Source organism: Corvus kubaryi, unplaced genomic scaffold, assembly GCF_017639235.1.
Source record: "Corvus kubaryi isolate FWS band 111438036 unplaced genomic scaffold, C.kubaryi_AGA036_p1.0 split3-131, whole genome shotgun sequence".
NCBI classification, from domain to species: Eukaryota; Metazoa; Chordata; class Aves; order Passeriformes; family Corvidae; genus Corvus; species Corvus kubaryi.
The window spans coordinates 5776458-5802053 of record NW_024582083.1 but is presented as its reverse complement, the minus strand read 5'-3'; the positions used below and the strand labels follow the sequence as shown (position 1 = coordinate 5802053).

The 25596-nt window shown below is 35.4% G+C and overlaps 1 protein-coding gene and 1 non-coding gene across 23 annotated transcripts in view; both read right to left on the bottom strand.

Moving 5' to 3' along the window:
* Positions 1-25596, bottom strand: part of TENM3 (teneurin transmembrane protein 3) — a 1314113-nt gene that overhangs the window by 1072452 nt on the left and 216065 nt on the right. The window lies entirely within an intron of this gene.
* On the bottom strand, positions 20494-20566 carry TRNAD-GUC. Its single transcript has one exon. It is a non-coding gene; the product is annotated as a tRNA-Asp (tRNA).

The window sequence follows — 25596 nt, the reverse complement described above, 5'->3', positions numbered from 1 at the left end:
AAGCCTATTAGGGTTCATCAGCACATTTGGACACCTACCCTCAACTACAGATAGCAATCTTCATGTATCATGCCCCACTAACAAGCCTCACTGTTAGTGAAAGCCTCTACTAACACAGCTCCATAGACAGAGACAGGACTTGTCTCAGCTGGTGGTGGAACCAGGGCAGGGAGGGCACATGCTTTGCTCCAGACTTTTAATTTATCTGGGATCTTGGCTTATGAGCCAAGCTGTCTTCAAAATAAAACTAAGAAATAAACACTTTCTTAAGAATAACATAACATAACTATGACAAGAAATACACTGGATTTGTGTATTTGTCCCAGGTGTTGTGCCTAGTTGAGTAATGAAGAAATAACAGCAAGCTGACTGTTAGCATGCCAAAATATGATATATATTTCCAATATAGAAAGCATAATCTTTCTAAGTGAATGAAAAAAACCCAAAACTTTGCATATACTAGAACACAAAAATCTATGTAAAATCATCAAAAGTCAAATCCTTTAATTCTGCTGATCCCTTTATATAACTATTACCAAATCACATAGTTTCCTTTCTACCTCTATTGGACAAATTTACAGGGAATGGGTAATTCAGACATACTGGAACAGATAAAGCTGGATGATACACAGAATATATAAACCAGGTTGTGAAATTAAATAGCACAATAAAATGAAATTAAATAATACATACTCTCTTAGAAAATAGATTTCTCAAAAGTTTTGAAGCTAGACAGTTTTTCTATTCAGCTTACTTTTAATTCTGAGAAAGCCTAGAAATTTTAGATCCCTTTTAAGACATAGGATCTTGGCTAGCAGAAGCTGCAGGAGAGGTACTGACGTCTAAACTAAAGAAAACAAGTATAAGACAAGAATGTCCATGTTTAAACCATTTTTAAAATAAAGACAAAATTCTTGCATTTCACCAATGTGTGATCTTGTCCATTTTAGAATTAGCACCCTTTGATTTCAGGGTTATTGGCATTTTCCGGTTTTATTCATAGTATGAAGATTTTGATGCTACATTTCTCTTTGGATGCATTTAATTCTACAGCATTCTCTTTCACACTTCTGTCATTTATCTAAATGGCCAAACATATCTCACTCCAAAAATACCATCTCTGGAAATTTTTATGATCAGAACAAGAATATCTGGTCATGAAATGGAACCAACTGTACATCACATAATGGAAAAAATGGTGACATTGAGAAGCAATAACTTGAAAGATTAAGTGTACCATTTTATCCCAGCTACAGAGAAATAAACAAAACCAAATCTGTGCTGTGCAAGCTACAGCACATAAAAATGTGACTAATCAATCTATGGAGAATTGTCTATATATTGTTACATTTTGCAACCATTTTCACCCCTCTGTATGCAATAAGAATTTCTGTTTCCTGACAAAGTACTCTCCTATCAGTTTCTCATTTGAGATTCAAAAAGCAGTTATTGACAAAAAGTTTAAAAAGCCAGCAAATATTTTTTCTGACATTTTCCTGGTTTTTCTTTTTTTTTTTTTTACCTTAAGCTTGAATAGCCATTAAATAAAAGTGAAATCCATGCAATACCCATAAGAAATGAAAAAGTAAGCTACGTTCTCAATTATAAGCAATACTAATTTGTCTACATGTGTGCCAAGTGTTTTCATAGAGCTTGTCACAGAGGAACTTCTACATTTTCACATGTAAGGTACCTCATCTACTGTTTCCAAGTATTTATATAATGGAATGAGGTTCATGTGAGAGGAAATGTGAAAAATGCAAAGTGCATTCAAGCTAATTTGATGTTTCCTCCAGCTTAAAAGGCATCATTACTGAATCTTATTTCTCTGAAGTAATTGCATCCAATTAAAAAATATCCTCCAGTTTATGTCTACTATCAATAAGATAAGATATAAATAAGGTTAAAGGCATATAGGAAGGATACTTTTTCTGTTTTTGTGTGTTTCTCCTTGACAATATTTTACATTCTTTCACAATTAATATTTCCTGTCAAAAGCAGCTTCATAATTCAATAAAACTTAAAAAAAAAGTTGGTGTACAGAAAGTAACATCAATGACGTAGAAAACAAGGCATTAAGAATTGCAGTCCTTTTCTCAGCAGAACCATCTTCTAGCGTTTGAATGAACTAGACAGCTCATTCTGTAAGACAGACTTTGTTTCTCTGGAGGAAATGCTTATTTTTGCATTTGTATCCACCTGAAGACACATGCAACATCTCCATTTGACAAAGTCCTAACACACTGTTGGTTTAGTTAAATTTCAATTTTCCTTTCCACCATGAACTTCATTATAGATGGCCAGTTATTTGATTCAATAAAGCAAGCCTAAGTCATATACTCTCTATACTTTGTTTGTAAAGGACTTTGCATAGTAAATGAAAAGGTTTTATTATTTGCACTCCCTTCAGTGGAGAAAATGTTCAAGTTAAATAATGCAATTAAAGGTGAGAAGAGAGTAATTTTCTACATACTCTCTCTGGTGATTTTATCAGTAGGAGTCCTAAACTTTTAAACACTTTCACAGTAGCAATCTGTTCATTTATCACTCAGAGGTTTTATTTCAGCAGTCATTACAACCTTCTTCAACACACTTCTTCTAAATGTCATAGGCCTATAGGAGGCCTGACATATAGCTAAGATACCAATTCTTAATTCTAATGACTTTAACAAACAGTAGTTACATTGTTTAAAGCCAGTGGGGTTCCACAAGATTTTCTTTAGAGTTTTAGCCTGTGATATCCTGGCTAAGCAATGCGTATTATTTTTCTTCCAATATAAAATTCACAGCTTTCACAGAAAACAAAGAAAATACAAATCAGAATGTAATTTATATTTGCTCTCAATAGTTAATTTAACTTATTATATAAACTGTTCAAATATAAAATTATTATTTACTGATACATAGATACAAGTCCCACTGGTCTGCAGTAGCTTATCTGCATCATTAGACTGATCTTGGAGGCCGAAAATCTGATTTTCATTGAAAATACACAAAAGTTACAGAGCAACTGTGAAAAGTTTTCCATTACAAATTTAGATTACTATTATACACAAAAATATTCACATGCAAGCAAATAATTTCCTTATCATTCTGTCATTTATGACATCTAATTCTAGAAGGCTACTGGTTTTTAGTTCTAAAAAAAAATATTTTGTCTTTGGGTTTTTGTGGGTTTTTTTTGAAATTAGGACAGTTGGATGTCTGCATTGGAGGAAACAGGGAATTTCAACAAACAAGACTCTCTAATATGACTTCAGATAATTAGCCCTGGTATTTAGGACAATTCCTGTATAGCAAGTACTAAAATACAACATGACAGAAGAAATATGAATCATAAATCCCTGGAACAAGCGTCTAGACCTTAAAAAGACTAAGCAGGTAAACATTAAAGGAAAGGTTCACAGAAGTGCAATGAATTTGCGAACACCTCAAGTTAACAGATGAGAAAGAAAGATAATTTCCAAACATACCTTATTAATTCTACAAAGCAATGCTGAATTTTAGTTTAAGTTAGTTATAAACTTGTACTTCTGTATTAAAATGCTATATTTTAATAATATAGGGAAAAAATAAGTGAATTTCATGAACAGCAAGAAATTGGGAGGCTTGTTTCTATTATTATTATTATTAATAATAATAATAGCCAAATACAAAATTTCTCATATAGTATTTGAAAACCTTAATAATTTAAGGAAGCATTGATTATAGCTGAAAGCAGACTTTTTCAGCAACAGTCTGAAAAGAAAATGACCAGAGAGGCCTATGAAAGATACTTCCTAAAGAACAATTTAGATATCCTGTGAAATCTCTTGAGCTGATTTACATAATTCTGTTGCTGTACAAAACGGATGGAAAAAGTGAAAATACACTTTAATGAAAATCTCAAAAAGAGGAAGCATGCACACTGGGAAACTCAAGACTACAGTGTCAGTTTTTGGTTTCAAGATAAAACAGGAGATTTAATTATCAATTATTATTTTGCAGGAATGTTTTCATTTCTAGTTTCCTTTAAAGCATAAAGAAATTGAAATGAGTTGGAAACAAAGAATATATTTCTTTCTCCTGAATAAATGGTCAATATCCTTTTAGGAACCTAAATGCTAAGCTTTGGACATTCATTTACCCAGGGTAAATATCTACATGTAAAACCTTCCTTACAGTTTTATTCTTGAAATGTACTCACCTTCTGGTTAACTCATGTTCTTTTCCCTATCCTCTTCCATATTGTGTTATTTCTACTTTAGAGATTCCAGCTAGGCCTGCCATGACTCTCTGAAAGTAAAATTCAGAATCCTCTCTGTGCTTTACAGACACTATTCTGAAAAAAAAATCAACACCACTTATATTAAGCAAATACTGAAAAGCTCTTTACAATAAAGTTGTTTTTTTTTTTTTTTAATTAGAAGAAATTAAAATTCCTCCTAGATAGCTGAAAGGCTTTCTCAATTAAGGCACACAAAGTGGGAGGCTTTTCTACATGTCTTTAAGGATAGGACAGCATGGTGGTAGCTAAAGGGCTACCAAATTTTCTCCTTCTCATTCAACATCCTACTTTTGCTTCAAGGAACCCAACATGAAATGAAGATGGAAATACATTTTTTTTCCCCTTTTAAAAGCTCATGCTTAATGACTACAGGACAAGAAGCCTCACAAGAACTATGCAAAATTTCTGATTTCAAGCACAGCAAAGCCAAAAACAAAATAAGCAAGGCATACTTTACTTATTCCACCATTAGAGAACACTTAAAACACTTTAATCTATTTATTTAAATCATCCAGTAACACTCAGTATTCAAGTTGTATATTTAAAGCAAAAATTCTATGGTTATAGCATATGATATAAGAACTCAAAATGCACACAGAATGCTTAGTTATTAGAGATTTCTAAATGAGGGTTCCTGACTTTAAAGAGAGTAAATAAAATAAAAAATGAATTTATCTTGCAATGATGCAAAAATATATTGTGTCATTTCATAACAAAACAGGGGCAATAGTTATTCCTGTACTGATTTATCAAGCATCTTTTTCTAATTAGTTTTAAAAAATATTTTGAAGTCAATAGAGTTAGAGGCATGCTTTTCAGTTGATAATGATTCTAGATCTGCACACGTCTGGGTTTGGCTTTTTCTTATGCTGTGATGTTTTCACTGCACTGTAGCCATGATAATGAGTCTTCAGTTAGACATAAGGTATGTTTACAACATATCCCTTCGCTGCTTTCTGGTGATGGATTTAAGTTATTTAAACACACCCATTAAAGCCAAAAGCATTAAATGCATGCATCAGTTTTAGTACCTATTGAAGAATTTTGATAACTACGAAGAAGTACAGTCAGTGGCCTGCAGAAATTAAATTCTTTATCAAATATCGAAAACTTAATGTAAGACAGACAATCTTCAGGAAGCCCTCTTGGTCTGGTCGGTTTGTAGTTGAAGAACGCAAAGAAAGGGACTGTTCACAACTTTGGTACAATCCAAACCCCTGAACAGACTGTTAAACATTTACTGTCTTTTTTATAAAAACATTTAGTCTACAGACCATAACACCGTAATTCAGATTTAAGTTTGGATGGCTGACACTCTAAGGAAAATGAGAGCTTTATTACACATATATATACTATTATTATTGGGGCATCACTTGCTTATTCTGTACCTTTTCACTATGTTCTACAAACACCACTGGTTCAATTAAAAACAGTGCTGTCTCCCTCTGAGCTCCCCCATTCCTGCTTCCATTCAACTGCTCTAAGCACCATGGATAGCTTTGAAGCTCATTACAGAAGTAGGAGGAAGCTACTTCAAATTAGTTGGCTGATTCTTGCTAACATAGCAGACAGGAGCCAAGAAGGAAAAGAACAAAAGGCGAAGAAACCTTCCTTCTTGACCTGTGATCCAGCTGCCATTGTCGGTGCAAAATATTGCAGAATGCAAGATCCGCCTGAGTTCTGAGCTCATGGGGAGCCTGCGGGTCATGCCATTCAGGAAAGATTGATCTCCCAGGGTCATCCAATTCCCACAGCTCAGATGGCTGTGGAAGCTGAGAGGTCTTCTCTGTCAGAGTAGCAAGATATTGCTGAGTTTGTAAGTGAAATCTTCCCATTATGAGAGGAAACTGCTGCCTCTCAGGTGAGGGAAGGTTTCAGAACTAAATGATAGATGTGAGGCAGGACTCCATACCTCAGCGCTCCCACTGAGCTCAGCAAGATCTTCCTTCTGTTTAGCTGTAGTTATTTATAGGGTCATTTTTCCACAGTTTTTCTTTCACTTTGAGAACTGCATATAGAGAAAAAAATTAAATTTTGGGCAGCTATCTTGTCTTTTCCTTCTATAAGAAAGCAAAATTAGTTTTTTAGACTAGCTAATATTGCTTTAATCTGCAAACGCTTGTTTGGAGTAATGATAAGCAAAGGGCAACATGTGCAAGCCTGTTCTCAAAGCAGAGGTGAAAGAAGGATTCAAAAGTTATAATCTCCCTTCAGCTCTCCATTTCAGACTCAGGTAGTTGTCGTGGAAACCATGCTTTTAAACTGTGCTAATAAACACTATGGGGAAGTGAAGCATCTATCCTCTCCACATGCCAGGGCCACCAGAGAAGATCTGTAAGTGCCTTGGAGACTGTTTTGCACAATCATGGTACTTCTTCCAATGGAAGTGTCAGTACTGAGGACTATTAAGGACAAGACAGTCCTTTCCTTCCTGTTACTAGATCATAAATGGGCCAGACTTTAAGCCAGAGGGCTTAAGGAAATTCATATGTCAAGATGTATACCTTTAAAGATATGTAGAAACATTGATATTGAAACATTTAAACATCTTGGTAATGCCTATATTACACTTCTGTTGTAATTTCTCAGCGGGTGTCTCTACAGACCAGTGCAGTGTATGATGCTGTTTAGCTTTTCTGACCTCTGTGTTGAGCCTGTACTAATGAATCCTATTTTATGCTTTGGTGCCTTCATTTTGATGTGACTTCCTTCTGAACTAAAAGCATACAAACTGATCTAAGTTGCTTTGATGAAGAGTAGTCATGAATCAAACTTTCAGCCATGAGTGAAACTGTGAGTATACTCTAAGTAAACCCATTAATGTTCTTCTATTATAAAATAAATAGCATACTTGTGTGTATACTGTTTTATGTATTCCAGGTTTCATACTGCATATTTAGTGAGGCTTAATGTTGGCTGTGCAGGGAGACAAATACTAAATTAATGTTTATAAACTATCTCACACCAAAATTTACCAGGAAAAAAAAAAAATTAAAGCATTAGCAAGATTAGGAGTATTTTTTCCCCCAGTAAGCAATTCTTCTGAACACCAATTTCTTGGTAGAAGCAGCAAAGGATGTGAGGTCAGATACATTTTGTCACCTATTACTTCCACTGTCTGAGGCAAAGGACTACAAACCTTTTGTCACAGTTATAGCTGAAGTCAAAACAATACATTTCAATAATATTATTCACAGCTTTTTATTTGTTTGATACTTGATTATGGCAAGCTGCGACACTTTAGGAAACTTTCATATTTTTTCAGAAGATTAATAATGCTTTGCTTTCTCACAAACATCTCTCCTTGATCTACCTGTCACCTTCATTTTTGCAAAAATATAAGTAAATAAAGATGCTTGTGTTTGAGAGGAAAAATACTGAAAATATGAACTGAATATACCCTAGAGACTCAGAAACAGGAAAGAAAAGAAAATAAATTCTCCTCCAAATAAACATTTGTTGCCTTTATAGAATGTCATTATTTTCGAGGGAATCATGGATTCTTTACAGGGCAATGCAATATAAACAAAAAAGAATGATCCACCTTATAAATATGAGCTGTGGAAAATGGCACATTTCAGCTATATTATAGTTGCTTGGAAGTTATTCTGAGGTCTAAATGAACCATGCGAGCACATACAACATAAAATATATGCAAGACTAAGAAAAATATGAAGCATTTTTCAATAATGAACATAAGCAAAAGAGGTATTTTAAAAACACTGGATGCATTTCAATGAGAATAGGAAATACATTTTAGAAGAAAATCTACCTAAGTATAATTTATTTTTCTAGACCATGGAGGCTTTGAATATATGTCTACCTAAACATTTCAATATTATACTACAGGACGGGTAGATGCTAGACATAGGAGAAAATTTTAATATTGGAATTAATTTCCTACTTTTTGATTTCAATTCCTCTTAGGAGTGAAACACTGGGCTCTTCCTGCATGGACATATTCCACTTCCTTTCTAAGACAATTATTTTCTTTAACAAAGAAAAAACCAATCAAGCAAAAAGTTTAAAGTATGCAAAAGGAGTTTAAAGCTAGAGTCTGAATTGGAAAATTTAATTTCGGTATCTGAAAATGCAGATGTGTTTTTAAACTGCCCTCTTACTCTCAAAAAGACACCAAATAACTTACTCCAAAACCAAGAAAATGCCACGAAAGTTCTACAGCAACAGATCTTAGTATGTTAGTAACAGAATGAACGGCAAAGTAGCATATAAGATTCATAGCCATGAGAGCTGCTCTGATTTTGAGCCATTCCTATCAATCATTTTAGATCATAGAAAGTCTAAAAAAATAGCCTGTAGTGACTGGTAAGGAATAGAGTTTTTTTCTCAGGACCAGTTAAACTATTATTTAAATTGTTAATCTTTTGTGAAGAAATATAATCCTTTGGAAGAAAATGTTATTTTACAAATGATTCTTTATTATTTTATATGCAAATTTCTCCATACACATTTAAAAAAATAAATGCTCTTTTTCCACTAAATTTTCTTTTGCTTCACTAATCCACCTATTTAAATACCTGTCTACAAAAGGGGTTGAAAGAGGGTCTGGGGAACTACAGATAAGATGTGTGGATGTGGCACTTAGGGACATGCTTTAGTGGTGGGCTTGGCAGTGCTGAGTTACAGCTGGATTTGATTGTCATAGGTCTTTTCCAACCCAAATAATTCTATAAAGCCACTCGTGTTTGAATCATTAAGATGATAATTTTCTTCATATCTTTTTATTAACAAGTGTATTTGGCATCTATATTTTAGTGGATTTCATTCCATTCATTCTTTCTCATAAAAGAAAAATAATTTAGTATCAGTACTAGTATTTAAATCACAGGTTGCCAACTGTTCTATTAGTTCAGCATAAAACTATAACTGTATCAATTCACTTGCAAGTTTACTTAAAAGTTTCTTTCTTGATAGATATTTGTAAACTCACTTTTAACCTACAGAAAGCAATTTTTCCCCAATAGTTACATTGCTATGGTATCTAAATCATGCTTTACACCAAGTAAAACTTGTACAAAGGCTCAGTAAGAATGTAGCTTAGTCAGGAATAAAGTACTCTCATAATGCACTATGACATAATTAATCAACCAAATTTAAAAAAAAAAGTCTCTTTAAAAAAAAAAAACCACAAACAACCAAACATCACATTGTCCTGACAATCCAAGCTGTGGTAAAGTGACATTTTATTACAGAGATATGAAAATCTGGCTTTTTTTCTTTCCCTGTACTATCAGGAACTAGAAGGCTGTTGCCATTGCAAAGCATCCAGTCATGGAGCAAGATGAAACAAACTGCTTCTTACTAACCTGATCCAAGTGGTTGTATGGAAAATCACACTATGAAAAGCCAGTGCCCATAAAGGAGTCAGAGGAGTCCTGCAACTTTATTTGAATAAAGTGAGAGAGTCCACTAGAGCACACACCTGTAAAGTTTTCTCTCTCAAGGTTTTGGAGGGGGCAGTCTCCTTTTATCCCAAACTCCTGGCCGCATGTTGCCCCCTTCCCTTCCCCATTGGCTGGGGTACCAGGAAGGTGCAGACTTCCCGAACCGCCTATCACATATTACCCCTTGAACTCGTCATTTTACCCCAAAGTTCAGAAGTTCAGGCTTGTGCAGACCCTTGCCCGTTTCACGAGCCAAGCTGTCTGTGCCCTGTAACAAACCTGCTGCCCAGAGTTAGTAGACATTAAGACCCATTTCAGGGACATTAACACCCATACCCTCACCCATGGAACTTTTTGTAAGGACGTTAGCACACATCTTCCCTCTCATGGTAAAATGTGCTCTTAAGTTTAGAGGGAATGTATATCCATTGATTTTATGTCATGGTATTAAGGCTTCAAGAAAACGGAGTGAGACGAGAGCTTCTCCAAAAGTAAACTGTAAGAATTAAAGTAAAATGTGAATAACTGAGAATAATGGGAATGGAAACATGAATAATTCTTATTAACTGGCCACCTCTACATTAGTTTCATAGGAAGCTCTAAAGAGATCACTAGTTTATTGACTGCGATAAAAAGCAGCCAGAGTTTATAAATCAAACTCGTGTTCATCTTCATTTCTAGCTACCCTACCTTCATGGAAAGCAATTTCTAGACCTCCTCAGAGATTAGAAACTTACTGCTGATTTCCAACTGAAAATATTTCACTTTTTCTTTTTTTTTTAAATATTCTTTGTTAATGCACAGATTTCTTTTCTCTCTGTTAGCAGTGGATATTCTTTCTCAACTCATGCAGTGATTGCATTTCTTTTTTTCATGGCTGGTCTCATCCTCTGACTCATAAAGACAGGTCCTCTTTCTTTATTTCCTTTATATTCCCAAAACAGAGGGCTTATAACAAGTTCTAACAGAAATTTCTTTGTCACTCTCTCTGTAACATTGCATTTCACAATATCATACTCCTGTGCAAAACATTCTGACAACAGCGTAAAAAAAGAAAGAACAAATGTTCCCTATATTGCTTGCTGTCCAAATTCTGATATGAGAGCATCACAATTTACCTTTCCTTAAAAAAAATTCTGTTTAAAACCAGAGCTCCAACAGAATTCCTGTTATCCCATGGCTTTTAAACCAGGACATCCTGCCTACTGAAAAACTTCTCACACCGTGAGAATCAAATCCAGCACTTGGAACATTTACCTGCAGATTTCTCAAAAAAAAAAAAAAACAAACCCAAAAACCAAACAATAAAAAACAACCCCAAAAAACCCCAGAGATAACCCCAACAGAACAAAACAAAACAACCAAACCAAACCAACAAACAAACAACCCCCCCAAAAAACAACAAAAAATCTCCTGCTACCACCACTATTTCTAGAAGTCAGGACCTACTAACGTTTTTACCTCAATGGTAAGGGGGGTGTTAAGGAAAATTCCCAGTCTGACCATTCACGAGGCTCTCTCTCGGTCATACTCCCATCATCAGAAACTTCCACAGCTGGGGCCGATCCCACCTCACAGCAGCGGCTCCAGCGAGCTGAGGGGTTCCTGCTTGCCTCCCCGCCCATCCCACCCAGAGTCAGACCAGGTTTTCTTACCGGATTGATCCCCGGTTTCCCATGGCAGGGGTTCAGATGTCCCGGTCCATAAAGCCATTTACTCACAGCGCAATAACAAAGGAACAGCCCGAGCTGGAGCCTCCGAGGAGGAACCCCGAACAAAGGCCTTTTAAACCTTCCCAGTCCAAGGGCACGAAGGTCTGGTTCTCTCTGCCCAGCCCTCGGCTCCTGCCGTGTCTGCCAGCGCCCACCTGGCAGCGCCGCTGGTCCCCCGCCTTTGGGATGCAAAGGGCCAGCAGTTCATGGCCTCTTCTCTCAAGCCATCACCATCCAGGGCTCAACCTGCAGCCTGAACTGCAGCTGCACCTGAGATACCTGCACCAATGGACTCCTCAACAAAGGAAACCCGAGAAGGTTGAGACTGCTTAGTCTTTTTTAAAGAAATGGTCCAATGGCAGAGGGTATGTGCTGAGACTACACAACCTTGTCCTGAAGAGTTGCTATGGGTGAGAAGTCCTATATTTCAAATACGTTGATCATCGCTCCCTGTCATGAAGGGATACCATCGGAAGAAAAAGCAATTCCACCTCTAATAAATAATTTAAATTGGGAGTTTGCATGGTAACGTGTTTAGGTTAGAAAAACTTCAGCTATACTACATTGCATTATCCCCTATAAATTCAGTACAGATGAATGCACATGTGGATTACTAGTTACTAAAAACATCCTGAACTTTGTTGAGATTTAGACACACTGTATACCATTCACACTTTATATAATATTATTGCTATTGTTTAACTTGCTGTCATGACATTTCACTGAAGCTACAGTCCTAAAATTTGTGCTTAGAGCAGATTGAACTACACAGTTTTGAAAAGGGCCTGAAAATTTTTGGTGGAAAAGGAAAAAAACAGTTCTTTGACTAACATCACTCAAATGGTTCACATGGAATCAGAAAGCACTCTCAAAAGTGCTGGAGAAGTCCTTTCTGACAGAAAACCATTACAGTAAAAGAAGAAGTCAGACATGTGGCACAATGAAAGAAAGGAAGCAGTAAGCAAATGGGGAAGGCAACAATGAAGGTAGGAGGGTAATAGGAGGACCAGAAAAAATGAATGGAGAGATAAGCCAACAGGGAAGCCACACACACCAAGAAGAATGAAACCAAAACTATATGAAAGAATTAAAAAAGCAAAAGAAGCCAAAGGGAAAAAAAAAAAGTGTTAACAAGTGTTAATTAGGAGTAAGAAACATGAAAAGATTATCACATAAAAAAATGAGAGGCAATATGAGAAACAGAAGATGAAGAAACATGGCCTTGGGCTCAATGCTATTAATTTAATTACTAGTGATCTGCCAGTCTCTGACTTTTCTGCTACAAGGCTGTTCCTGCTCATTGCAGACTCTCACAGAGTAATGTTAGTTTTCAATGACTCTCTAGGCTTTTTGACTGTAGCATTGCAGCTCCTGGGGTTTGGTATTGCACAATTGCTCAGAATAAATTGTGTTTTACTGCACTTAAAAACATCTGTCTGGGGGATAAAGAGATTAGGAAAATGACCCAAACCCACTTCTATATAGCAAAACTCTTTTCTTTTTTTTCCACAAGGCAAGCTGCAAGTTTTTGTAACAATACTTCTTTTTTATTTATTCAAGACCACTGCTTGCAATGGTTACCCTAAGTGCTTCTTCAAAGATTGCATTCTTTCTGCATCTCAAGTAATAATTACTGGAAATTCTTCAAATCAATTTGCAAAACCTCAGGCTAAATGTTCCCTCTAAAATGGTGGAGAATGCAGGTTTAATTTGGAGCCTGTTAAATGAGACTGCAACAGTTTAGAAGACAGCTAAATATAGCGTTACACATCACTGTAGTTCATTTCAGCTGGAGTACTAGTTGTTCATATTCTATTACTCATAATTTCAAGCAAGTGGAGGGAAAAATTCATTGACCTTGAACAACCTCAAATATATTTGGTCTATAAACTTTGATATATCCTTCCTTCTGACTGCAATACCTTTTTCAATGTGTATGTTCTTCTCAAAGAATAAGAAAACATGACCATTTCATCAAGCTTTCGATACTACTGAGATTGAATCTTTAACTGAAAAAAGTTCACGATAGCGCATGGTGACTAGTATTAATTACTATTTTTATGCAAAATGACATGGCAAATTAATTAGCGAAGAGCTATTTTGGTGGATATATGCCAAACCTCAGATTGTTTTGGGCAGAAGTAGCATGGCATTAAATATTCAACATGCTGTGGGATGTTCTGGTTACACTGGTCAATCATTAATTTCCTTTGATCCCCAGAAAATAATTTTTGTTGCACTCAGCTGTAACTGATTGTGAACAGCTTTTTTATTCAGGCTCCTAATGTACTTTTCCCCAGTTGCTTCCCTCTGATTGAAACTGTTTGTGGTTACACACTTTATCACACAGCACAGGACCATTGCTTTTCTGTGAATATATACTAATAGTCACTTAATATTACGTGTTAATATGATTTGCATTTATAGTGTTATTCTAAAAGAAATGCTAGAAGTACAGCAACGACAAATACTTGAAACAATTGATGAAAATCGGGGAAAATCACGGATGTGGAAAATATTTATTTTCATCTGTAATAACGAAGAGTAATACCAATTTGTTTCACTCTAAGCAGAAATAGCTACAAAAAGCAGACTTCTTTGCTTCAGTCAGGATATTGTGAGCATTCATTTTGTGTACATTTGTACTACCACACTATTGTTATAGCATTAATTATTACCACTGTATTGATTTGACCCTAAATCTGGGGAATAGCTTTTCTTTAAAGTAGTCCTCAAACCTGCTCTCACCAGATTTCTGAAAGGAGAAAATGTGCTTTACAGCTTTCTTTTTCCTTATTTAAGAATTCTGTTATGATAGAAACCAAACTACGTTTCAAAATGGTCTAATAATGTAGTTAAATCTGTAAGAGCAACCAAGCATTTGAGAGTTAAACTGAAATAAAAAATCATAAAATCACGAAATCATTGAGACTGGAAAGGTGGAATCTGGAGATCACCTAGACCAACCTTCTTACTTAATGTATGGTCAGCTAAAGCAGATGCACAAGGCTCTGCACAGTTGCATTTTGAATATCTCCAAAGCTGAACACTCTCAAATATTTACTTGCTAGATGCAGATTTTAAAAGCTAACCAAAATAAGATATTTATTTAACACATAACTTCAGTCTTACTTGTCTTTAATATTTTTCCAAAAAATGCAGAACATTATGACTAAATGGTTATTATTTGATCATCAAATTTAATTTATTACATATCAAAATAGTAATATAAGATTCTGGAGATATTTAGCAAAAAAGTAGTATTTCCCAAATACTCAATGAAAGGATAAGTTGATAAATATTTTTATATGAAAAATACATCAAATTTTATAAGATATTACAAAATCTGTATCAAAAAGCATTCATTTAGATGTATTTCAATTTTAGCTTCTCTTTCCAATTCGGTCTTATATTAGTAAAGCTTTAGCATAACAATATCTACATAGATGACAGAAGAAAGAGAAGCCTCCCTAACTAAACATCTCCATTACAGTGCTTACTTTAGCAGTAAGAGATAACCAATTGGCATATTAAGCTCTTCTCTCACTAGTCACATTCAAGTACGATTTACGCTCTACGACAATTTTTTAATCTTGGAATCAGAACCATCTTACTTTCCTTCTGAAGAAGGAGTATCTTCCAGGTTTCTGGGTTCTGACATTGGAAATATAGTTTCATGAGTCTTCAGATGAAGCCTTTCAGTTATTACCTTCAATATCTCATAACCACTCCTATCTTGTTCTATTATAATAAATTGGTTCCTGAAAATTATTGCTAGTTAACTTTTTGTCTTTTACTTCAGCCTAACTGCTTCACTCTGACCTTCAGACTAAAAAAAAGTAATGCATAAAAGGATGCATCTATCAGTCAATCTCTTCTTATCAAAAAGATAAATGCATGAAAGTTAAAAATTGAAACTTTTTTTTGTATTTTTGATTTTTAAAGAGTTTAAAGCTTTTCTATACAGAATTAATATTAAATGATGAACACAAGAAAGTAGTGGTGTTGCTTCTGATTCTCTACCATTTATATCCCTTATTGTTTCTGAATACTTCATATTTAAATAAATATTCATGTCAAATGGAATTTGAGACCTGCTTACTTCAAGTAATTGTCCCACTCTGAAAGTGAATGTATTTTACCATTTTTGAGGTCCAAATAATAAGAACTGGTAAGGCACTCAGCAAGTATGATCTTTCTAAATAGTTAATGGTAAGGATTGATCTAAAACTGAAGATGTTTTTAATTTTCAAATTGCTTACATACCTTGTGAATTCTTTAACTCCCTGGCAGTGTCAAGATTTTAATGGACCACCACTTCCTCAAAATGTAAAAAGCCTATTAATAGCATCATGTTCATCAAAGTAGGCCACATTTTTTTTTTTTAATTTTTGTATGTAATAGAACATCCATGCAAGCAAATGCTTTGGATCACATAGAAATTTTCTAAGTCAGACATCCTGACTTAGAAAAACAGGTAGTGATACAGGTTACCATTAGTATACTCAAATGTTGAGTGCGCTGGTGAATTATTTGAATATCTTATTATAGCAAGTTAAAATTAAGATATGCATCAATGCGTTGATTTTCTTATTTTACTATCATCTTAATTAGAAACATGGTATATTTCAAAGAAATAAACGTCCTTTTTTGTTGTGATGCACATAAAATTGCCACTGATTCACTAGTAATTTGACATAATAAAATTAACACAGGAAGCTTCAAAACAACACCATGAAAATATATGTGCTATTTGGTATCGAGGATATCCATTTGTGCAACATTTGTCATTTCTCTATCTGCACACTGTTTAGCTCTGCAGTTCAGGCATTAGTTACACAAAGATTCTTGAAAATGTTTTGGTTTAAATTTTGTATTTTTAAGAAAATATTCTAGGATACTCTGTAAACACATAAAAGGAAATATGCAAACACTCTGTTTTCCTGCACTTTTTGTCCATCCTGCTTGCTTCCCCTAACAGTTCCATCTTCACACTAGATATGCAAACTGCTCCAAGTATGAGTTTATTTTCTCTATTTTATTCTATTTGCCTATTTTTTTTTCTCGGCTTAGTAAGTCATCAGGAAGCTGCAGCATATATAACATGGATCAGCTCCTGTCAACCACTTTTCCAGTCATATTTGATCCCTTTGGAGAAGTTCCATATTTCACAATCATGGAAGTCCTCTTCTGATGCAAGTCAAATCATCACTAAATGAGAACAAACAAGTTAAAATACTGGGAAGAGACACCACATATCAGTATTTTCTGTAAGGTACTTTCCTGGTTTCTAGTCTTGCATTGACAGATTCTTCACTGGATTCTTCCCCCCAAAAAAGCCTGAGGTATGTTACATCTGGAATATTTTTTTTTTTATTTCTGAGATGGAAGAAGAGAGGCTTCCTTTCGCTGTAAGAATAAAGATTTCTCTATTTCTCTAGAACAGCTGTAGGAATGACAGATTGTAAAATCAGTTTTCCTTGCATATGAAACACCAAATAGATGAAACATTTGAAGACAGCATTTTTGTTAGTGATGAATGAGTAACTTCCAATGAATAATTTACTGAGCAAATTGAGCCAATTTTTCTACTTTCACAATATACACAAGCAGAACACAATTTTCTCATTAGCTGAGATCATTTGCCAAATTCTTGCAAGTTGTACTTGTAACTGAATATTGATTATGAAGGGATCTCTTCAAGCCCTCCACAGAGAAGTTGCTTTTTGTTTGTGAGATAGCTCAGAAGGTCAAGCTTCTGCATTCAATGGATAAATGCATAAACATTTCTGGCAAAATTATGAATGTGGACATCAATTTTGTTTAGTACATATTTTTACAGAAAAAACATTGCATTTCGCCTTCTCTGAATTTATGTTTTGGAAAAATCAGTGGTACACTGCATAGCACAGAAACAAGAAAAACACCACTAAGCGCATCAAATGAACTTCCAACATCTGATTTCTATTTCCTTTCTTTAAAGTCATGTTGAATTTTTTTAAAAGCAATACAGATGAAAAAAAATTAAAAGATGACGAATCACATCCAGTCTCATGGATCTCCAGGTTGTATTTTATAAATGTTATTGGCATAATAGAAAGTCCTGGCATGGCCTGCAGAAGGTTTTCTATAGATAATTATAGATAACTATATTATAAAGGGATTTTTATTTTTTTAATCCCACATCTTTTTGATGAAGCCAGCTTCATACAATAACTCTTTGTTAGGATAGCACATAATAATATTAATCATGGAAACAAACCAACACTGAGCAGTATAAGCATGGAATGAATTCAGTACTGACAGATGTCAAATCAGAGTTGTCATCATGAAGATCAACATCTTTAACCAGCTTCTGTGGGATTAAATCATAATTAAATTACCAGAACTAGGCAATGCTATATGCATTTTTCATCAATAACTTGTTACGAAATACGATGTTTGAAGCAGACTAGAAAAGAAGTAATGAATGATTAAAATAAATGATGAACAAGAAATTATTAGCAAAGAATATACAGAATGCATATTAAGTACAATAATTTCCAGGTGCACGGAAAGCAGTCATTTTCTGATTCAGACTAAGGCAAATCAGCGTACATGACATTGTGGCAAAAAGGGGCATTTTTAAAAACATATATAAAAAAGGATATGCTTAGACTTAATCAGCACATAATATTTGTGACACTAACACAACAATACTGTATGCATAACAATATTAGTATCTTATATCTAGTTAAATAGAAAAAAACTCACAAAAGCAATTGAGGATGGAAAAAAAATGCCTTAGAATGAGAGAAAGGAAATATTAAAGAGCTAACTTATTCATATTATTAAAACCCACAAATACATTGTTTTCTTTCATAAACAAATAAATACTGCCTATACGTCGAAGAGGATTTTAACACATTTAAGGTAAAACTGTTTTCTTGGAAACATAAGCCCTGGTAATACAGCCTCAATTACTTAGACAACCCTGCACAGAAAGCACTGATACCACTAGCCACAATACTAGTGTGATCAGAAACAAAATGCTTTCTGCAAGAGTCAGCATAAGTGGTACACTTCCCTATGCTCTTGGGGAAATAAGTTTTAGGTTGGGATCTGACTGCTGTCGCATTCTGACTTCACTGGAAGAGGAGGAAGAGATACAGAAGTGAAGTCTTCTGGAGACACCAGGCTGGAGTCTCCATGTCAGACAGAAGCCCACATGAACTGCTGATGTGTCACCATATGAACATGAAGCCCCAGGAACTGCTGATGTGTTACCGTATGTTGCTGGCCACTAATTCCAGTTGTTTGCAGGGAAGTCAGAGATATTGAATGAAATTAAAAGATAACAGCTGGCTTAAGAGACAACAGAACTGTGATTATCTGGCTTTGTGCTTATAATACTAAAGATTTCAAGGCTTGAACAGAAATAATTCTAACCAAGACATCTAGCTACAGATGGTTGGAAGTTGAATGTAAAGCATAAACTTCAAAATAAAAATAGTTGACCATTGGATCAAAGCACTGAAAAATTAGATTCTCTGCCTCTTCTTGTACTTGAAGCAAGACTGGATACCCCTCTGGAAAATACATTTGGGCACACACATTACGCTTTTGTGAAAAACTAGCTATTGTGTTAAGATCTGTGGCATGAAAGTACCATCTAATAAAACAGTTAGACTACCTGGCCATTAAATATGAGAGGTTAAATATGAGAGGTTAAATATGAGCAATCTATTAACTTGATTTCACTGCCACCAACCCCATTCATTCTCATGCCATAGGTTATGGTCCTAACCTTGCTACTTCCACAGTAAGATCAGAGTTGAGCATGAATGTGAATGTGACCTCTGCCTGCAAAATAATCACATGGAATAAAGCCAAGTCATCAGCAGAGACAAAACTAATTTCCATATTGTACTTTCCAATCCTCTGTATCCACCCAGATTCCACAGAAAGAGTAGTACAAACAAAACACAACAACTTTTTTTTTGTTTGAATTTCTTAATACACAATATTTTTCTACTATATGGTCAGATCTAAGTATAACATATTATAGATCTGTTTATACATATAAATAAATGGGCAGAGGATTGCTTTGGATAGGCAAATAAAATGCTGATTCCACTGGATGTTGTTGTTTAATCATTTCTGATTTCCAATTTTGCAATGTCTTCATCTGTTAATGCATCTTTAACAGAGCAACAAAACAGAGTTCTAAAAGAAATGAGCTGCAATAACATTGTATAAATCTCCTGCACCATCACCTTTTCTGTGTACGTATATTGAGAAGAACATAGAGAAAGCATCTGTCAATAGCTGTAAGCCAATCTTAAAAAAAAATTCCACAGTTTACTAGCTGTGGTAATCAGACACTCCAAGAAAAATATAAACCAATATTTAATAATGGATGCTGACCATAATTTAACTAATAAATAACTTGCTGTATTCAAAAATGTAATTTGAATGACTACCATGTAATGGAAATAGATACCTTATCTTTCATTTTGCCAACCCAGCTTGTTATCACAATGTCAAAGGGTAGGTTTGTGTGCCAGTTTGGACAAATCTGGAGGAAAAATATCCTCTGATAGAAGGCAGGTTACAACCATCCCTCCCCAACCAGGTTCAAGAAAAAAAAAGAAATTTTCCTCGGAGGAAAGTGAAAGAGATAAAAACTATTTAACAAACACACAGGAAAAAGATAATAATGCTAAATAATAAAACCTCTCGCTGTGGAGAGAAACCTGGGAAGATTTCAGAGTCCTTCTGTAGGTGTGGTCTCTCTCCTCCTCCTCGGAGCTGGGTCATGGTGGGCCCACCTCCAGGGCTTTGGTGGGAAATTCTCCTGGTGTGTTCTGATGCTGAAACAGTCCAGACGAGAAGGAAAAAACCAAAGTCCCAGGAAAACAAAGTTCAACTCTCCGTTGAGAAAAGGAGCCAAAAGCTGGCTGAAAACCAAGCAGGGTGCTTCCTCCACTCGTGTTTTTATGTCTTTCACTTTCCTCCGAGGAAAATTTCCTTTTTCCCAAACCTGGTGGGGGAGGGGTGCTTGTAACCCCACTTCTCTCGGAGGACATTTTCCTCCCAATTTGTCCAAACCAGCTCAAATAATTAGTGGTGCCCTATGTGAGGCTCAAACCCACGACCCTGAGATTGACAGTCTCATACTCTACCAACTGAGCTAGCCAGGCCAGCCAGGGGACAGCCACCCCAGAGCCATGTGGCCCTGTTCCATCCACGGCCCTGCTCCACGTGGGCCAGTTCCTGCAGCCCTGCTCCGTGCAGGTGGCCCCGCAGCGTGGCTCAGCCAGGCCAGCCCTCACCTAGTGCAGCCGAAATTCATCTGAGGCTGCTGCCCGGCAAGGATCACATGACCAACAGCGATAAGCAAATTCCAGCTGCAGGGCCCGGGTGAGATTAACCCTTTTAGTGTTGTAATTTTCCTCCAGAACAGATGAAGTCTGCAGACGTCAATCCTCTCCCAGGTCAGAGGAAAGGGAAAGGTGAAGGCACATGAAGAAAACACCATGAAGACACCAAAGTCAGAGAAGAAGGAAGAGCTGAAACCTTGAGAGAGGAGAAAGAGGAGATGCTTCAAACCTAGAAGCTGAAATTCTCTTGTAAAGCTATGGTGATGGAGTATGATACATCAGAGTACCCGTTGTAATTTCATGAAAGCATGGGGGGGTGGAGCGTTCAAACTGCAATTGTGAGCAAAAGTCCCTGTGCTGAAACAAGCAAACGTTGAAGTAGCTGTGATCTGGTGAGAAGCTTAAACAGAGAGAGATGAAAGTGATGAAGACCCTTGCTCTCAGAGTAGACCTCTGTTCCTAGAGATGAAGGTGCTCCCAGAGATGGATGAAGAGAACCTTTTGCTTCTGAACAGCTCATCCTTGAAATGGTACCCCATTAGCTCAAGATTGAACCCCCAAAAGCAGTTGTGGGGAAAGCTGTAAGTCGAAGGAAGAGATTTTCACATGCGAGCAGAGAACCAACCTGGGAGGCTGTCTCACTGTGACATTGAAGCCATGAGAGAACTGTTTCTTGTGGAGATGTCTCCATAGCATGAACAAGAGAGACTTCTCTCCCTAAGTGAACTGAAAAAGAGATTATTATAGAGGTGGTAAATGGACTGAAAATCTCAAGGGTTGTCTTTTTACATTGTCAGTGGAAGAAAGGAGAAAGGTGGGGGGAAGAGAAGTGTTCTGAAGGTTTAGTCTGACTCTTTTTTCTTTCTTTTAGTTCTGTTAATAAACTTCTTTATATTCTTTTAAGTTTTGTGCCTGCTTTGCTTTCTCCTAATTCTTATCTCACAGAAGCAAAATAAGTAAGTAATGGATATTTCAAACCAAACCACTACACTTAATTGGTGTTTCCTCCCAATTTAGGAACTGAACCCGCTACAGTTTGTCTGGATGCCAGAGAGCATATAGGTATTGCTAAGATTTGTCTGACTTTATTGACACTTCTCTACTCTGCTCTTGGAGGCAATAATGTTACTAGAAGTGTCACTAGAAGAAGATCAAAAGTGACAGTAAGAAGCAGAAAACTCAAAGTTACTGGGAGCAACTGTTACCATGCAGCAGGGGTTTGGAATATTTGACACAGAAAAAGAAACTAAGGAGAAAAGGGAAAAAAAATCAAGAATAACTTCTTAAGGGAGGTACTCTTCAGTTTTGTGTGAATGGCTTTAAATTAGCTCTCTTGACAGCAAAGAAAGCTTTAAAAAGAGTCTCCCTGAAAGCCAGATTCAAGGGGTAGATAAGAAATTTCATCATGATCATAGAAGAGAGAAGCTTTAGAATGACAATATATGAGTTTGTTGTTGACAACCTAAAAGGAAGAGTCCAGGATCTCTTCATAGACAGCAAAGTGAAGTGGTTTAAAACATGAGTATTCCAAGTTGCACTTTTCTGAAGAGGGATTATTACATGTTCTGAAGCCACAGAACAAGAGCAGCATGAATAACCAATACCGAAGTGACACAGAATGGCTTACAGGAGTTGAATACAAACCACATGTACAGGCCTGGGCACACCAACAAAAGTCCTATTTGCCACCAAAAAAATTAGATTGTATAACCACTTGCAATAATTCTAGCCAGTTAAGTAATAAGATACATGTCTTGCATCAAACACTAGTAGTTTATCACCCATGAAGTACATGATGAAGTAGATGAAACTGCTGATGATAAAGAATCAGCTGTCTGAAAAAGTAAGGTCAGCTAACAACAACAACAAAAAAATATTAAAACTGACTCAGCTACCTGGAAAGTCTTAATGTATGAATGAAGGTTCTCAAGGAAGTCACTACAGATGAATGAAAAACTCTGTCCTGAACAAAAAACAATGCACAGCTGTTGCAGCTCAAAAAAAGTTATTTCCATGTTTATTCCTCCTATAAGATTTTTTCTTTCAGCAAGTGTTTGTTAGACAATATGATCAGCTCTTGACTTCCAGGATTCCTGACCTGTGTTTGAGTTATTGCTTTGGTAGTAATTCCATTAAAACTAAATTCAGATCTCACCTGTGCATGTCATACATATGGCTACATACTATCCATAAATAACATGTTATTGCTGTATTCGGTATTAGCAAGGATAACCTTGAAGCACATCTGCAAAAAGACTTAGTTAAGATAGACAAGAACAGCTTCAACCCCATTGTCTTTCTGCCTGTTATTTTACGGTTGTCCTTCCTATATTTGTTTAATTTTACTTAGTGCTTCCTGGATAGTGAGTTCTTGTTTCTATCCAGTGTGTAGTACAATCATTGACCACTCAAGTGGAAGAGGTTCTTTGTCAGGGAAGAATTTTGAAAAAGGGGAAAGAGTTTAGGGTTTATCTCCTTCAGTAAGAAAGGGCAGAATTTACTTGAAATGCTTCATATAACAGGATTCAAAACCACCAAAAGGAGACATCTTAACCTCTGCTTCAAGAGAACATGGTACTAACTCAAAGGAAAACTAATACAACTTTTTTAAAGAGAAGAATAACAGAAAATACTTACTTTGTTCAAAACACTTAAAGTTCAGACATCACAGGAGCAGCTTTGTTTAAAACAACTTATTTGCTCATCTTTAATTTTGTGCTATTACAATTTGCTCATCAGAAAATACCAAAGTGCATTCCAACCTAAAGTCAAGTGTCAAAGTTTTATACAGATTTCTACAAGAAATTACTTCAAATTATTTCTTCATGTGACATGTCAGTAAATGTTAAACATGCATGTTATCTGAAAAAAACAACAAAAAAAACCAACACTCAAAAATGAAAGCAATAAAAATTCCAACTCCTGTAGAACTTTGAGTACTATAAAGTAATCTTGAGATGAATTGAATTATTCTTGTTCTACATGATAGATAATTTAACATATGCATTAAAAGTGATAATGATCAGAAATGTGATTCCACAAAATTGACATTTATGAATGTGTGGTTTCTGAGTGATAAGAAGAAACTTTGCATTTGCTGAAGAAATTAATATTTGAACTCCAGTTTTAAATCCATATAAGGTATAATGATATTTAAAAAATAATAATGTTCAGGAATTTATGCAGTTCCTACTTTGTACAAAAAAGAACATCATTATCTGGTGTTATAGATGGAATAGTTAAGATAAAGTCCTGCAAAATTCATTATGCAAAGTCCATTGCTGTGCCGGCTCTGGTGAATTAACTGCAATTATTATTACTGTGCAGTTGTTGGCAAAAACAGTGAAAATAAAGTCCAGCTTTGATGTAGTATGATTTGTGTTAATATAAAGGGTTTCTCTTTTCTGATTTCCCACAGACAAAAAGGTGAAGAGTTGAATAGACATACAGTATGGATAGATACTGAATTAAAAATGACCGGTTCCTTGCATATGGGAGAGGAAGTGTGCTTCTCCTCTGTTGTCTCCCTATCCACCTATGCCTGTCCACCAACATCAGAAAAAAAGTGGGATTTTATTCAGATAGGAATAAAACTGGTATTTATTGTGGAAACCTACTACAGGATTGTCTGTCTTAGAAAGTGAGTAATTAAAAAAGTGCCATTTATGTGTCATATAATAGTAAAAAGTACCAGACAAATGAAAACTAACAATTAAAACATTGAGCACATCTGCAGGTTGAATGTGGCTGGAAATGTCCACAGAAGAGTCAAGCAAACAAATACTAAAGTGGAAGAAAATGTATTGGACGATAATAACTACCCCATTATTTGATAAAGTCAACAGTAACAACTCATATTCTCATTAAGACTTACCTATGATGTAACACTAATGTTCTACCTCCTTGGTCCTGGGTAGTTACAGGTGGAAGAGAAGTAGAAACAACAAATGTAGCCAAACATACTAGTTTGACTGCTGGATCACCTAATAAATAATTATTTGCATATTTTGGCTATATATTGTTAAGAATAATTTCTTTTTGCAGACAAATATGCCCACTTAGCGAGTACAAAAGATGCACACTAAGGCAGGTATTTTAGCTACTGCCAACTGAACAGAACAGTGAACTTGAAAAGCCAACTGTCTTCTGAAAGGGTCATTTCTAGAGATTTTGAAAAGTGGATAGCAGAAGATTTTTGAGAAGAAAAAAAAATTTTTAGAAATAGTGCAAGCAAACAAGAACATGTTTTAGAAGTAGATTCAAAGCCTTCAAAAAGATTTTTTGTGTAAGGACTTAGGGATCTTGACAAACATATAAACAGAAATAGAATATAGATATGGTTACTTTGTTCTCGTATTCATAAAGTACATCTTTGTTACTGGAAGCTAAGCAGCAGCCTTCCATCAAATAGAGATTATTACCACAGTTTATGAAAAGCATTTTTTCCCCTTTTAATAACACTTTCAATAGAGAAGCATGCTTTCTAATTATGGTGCTTCAGGTCACAGCCTTATTTCTTCTTCTTTCTGAGCTATAGTTTCAGTTTTGTTCTCCCAGCAAAAGATTTGTGGTCATATGATAAACTGCAAGGAAAAGATAGCAAAAGCAGGGAATCTATCATAGTACGGAAATAATGGCACTGTCCGTAAGATATTAAAAATTTCTCAAATTAACTATTCACACATTATACGAGATTTTAATTATTCAAATACATGACGAATTGCAGAAAGCACTATATTAATAAGACACTAAGTGAAATAGTGACTGCCATTTTGCCAGAACTGTTTGTGGTTTTTTTTGTAGATGCACACCAATAAAATAAAAAATTGAGTAAGAAAATACTTTTTGAT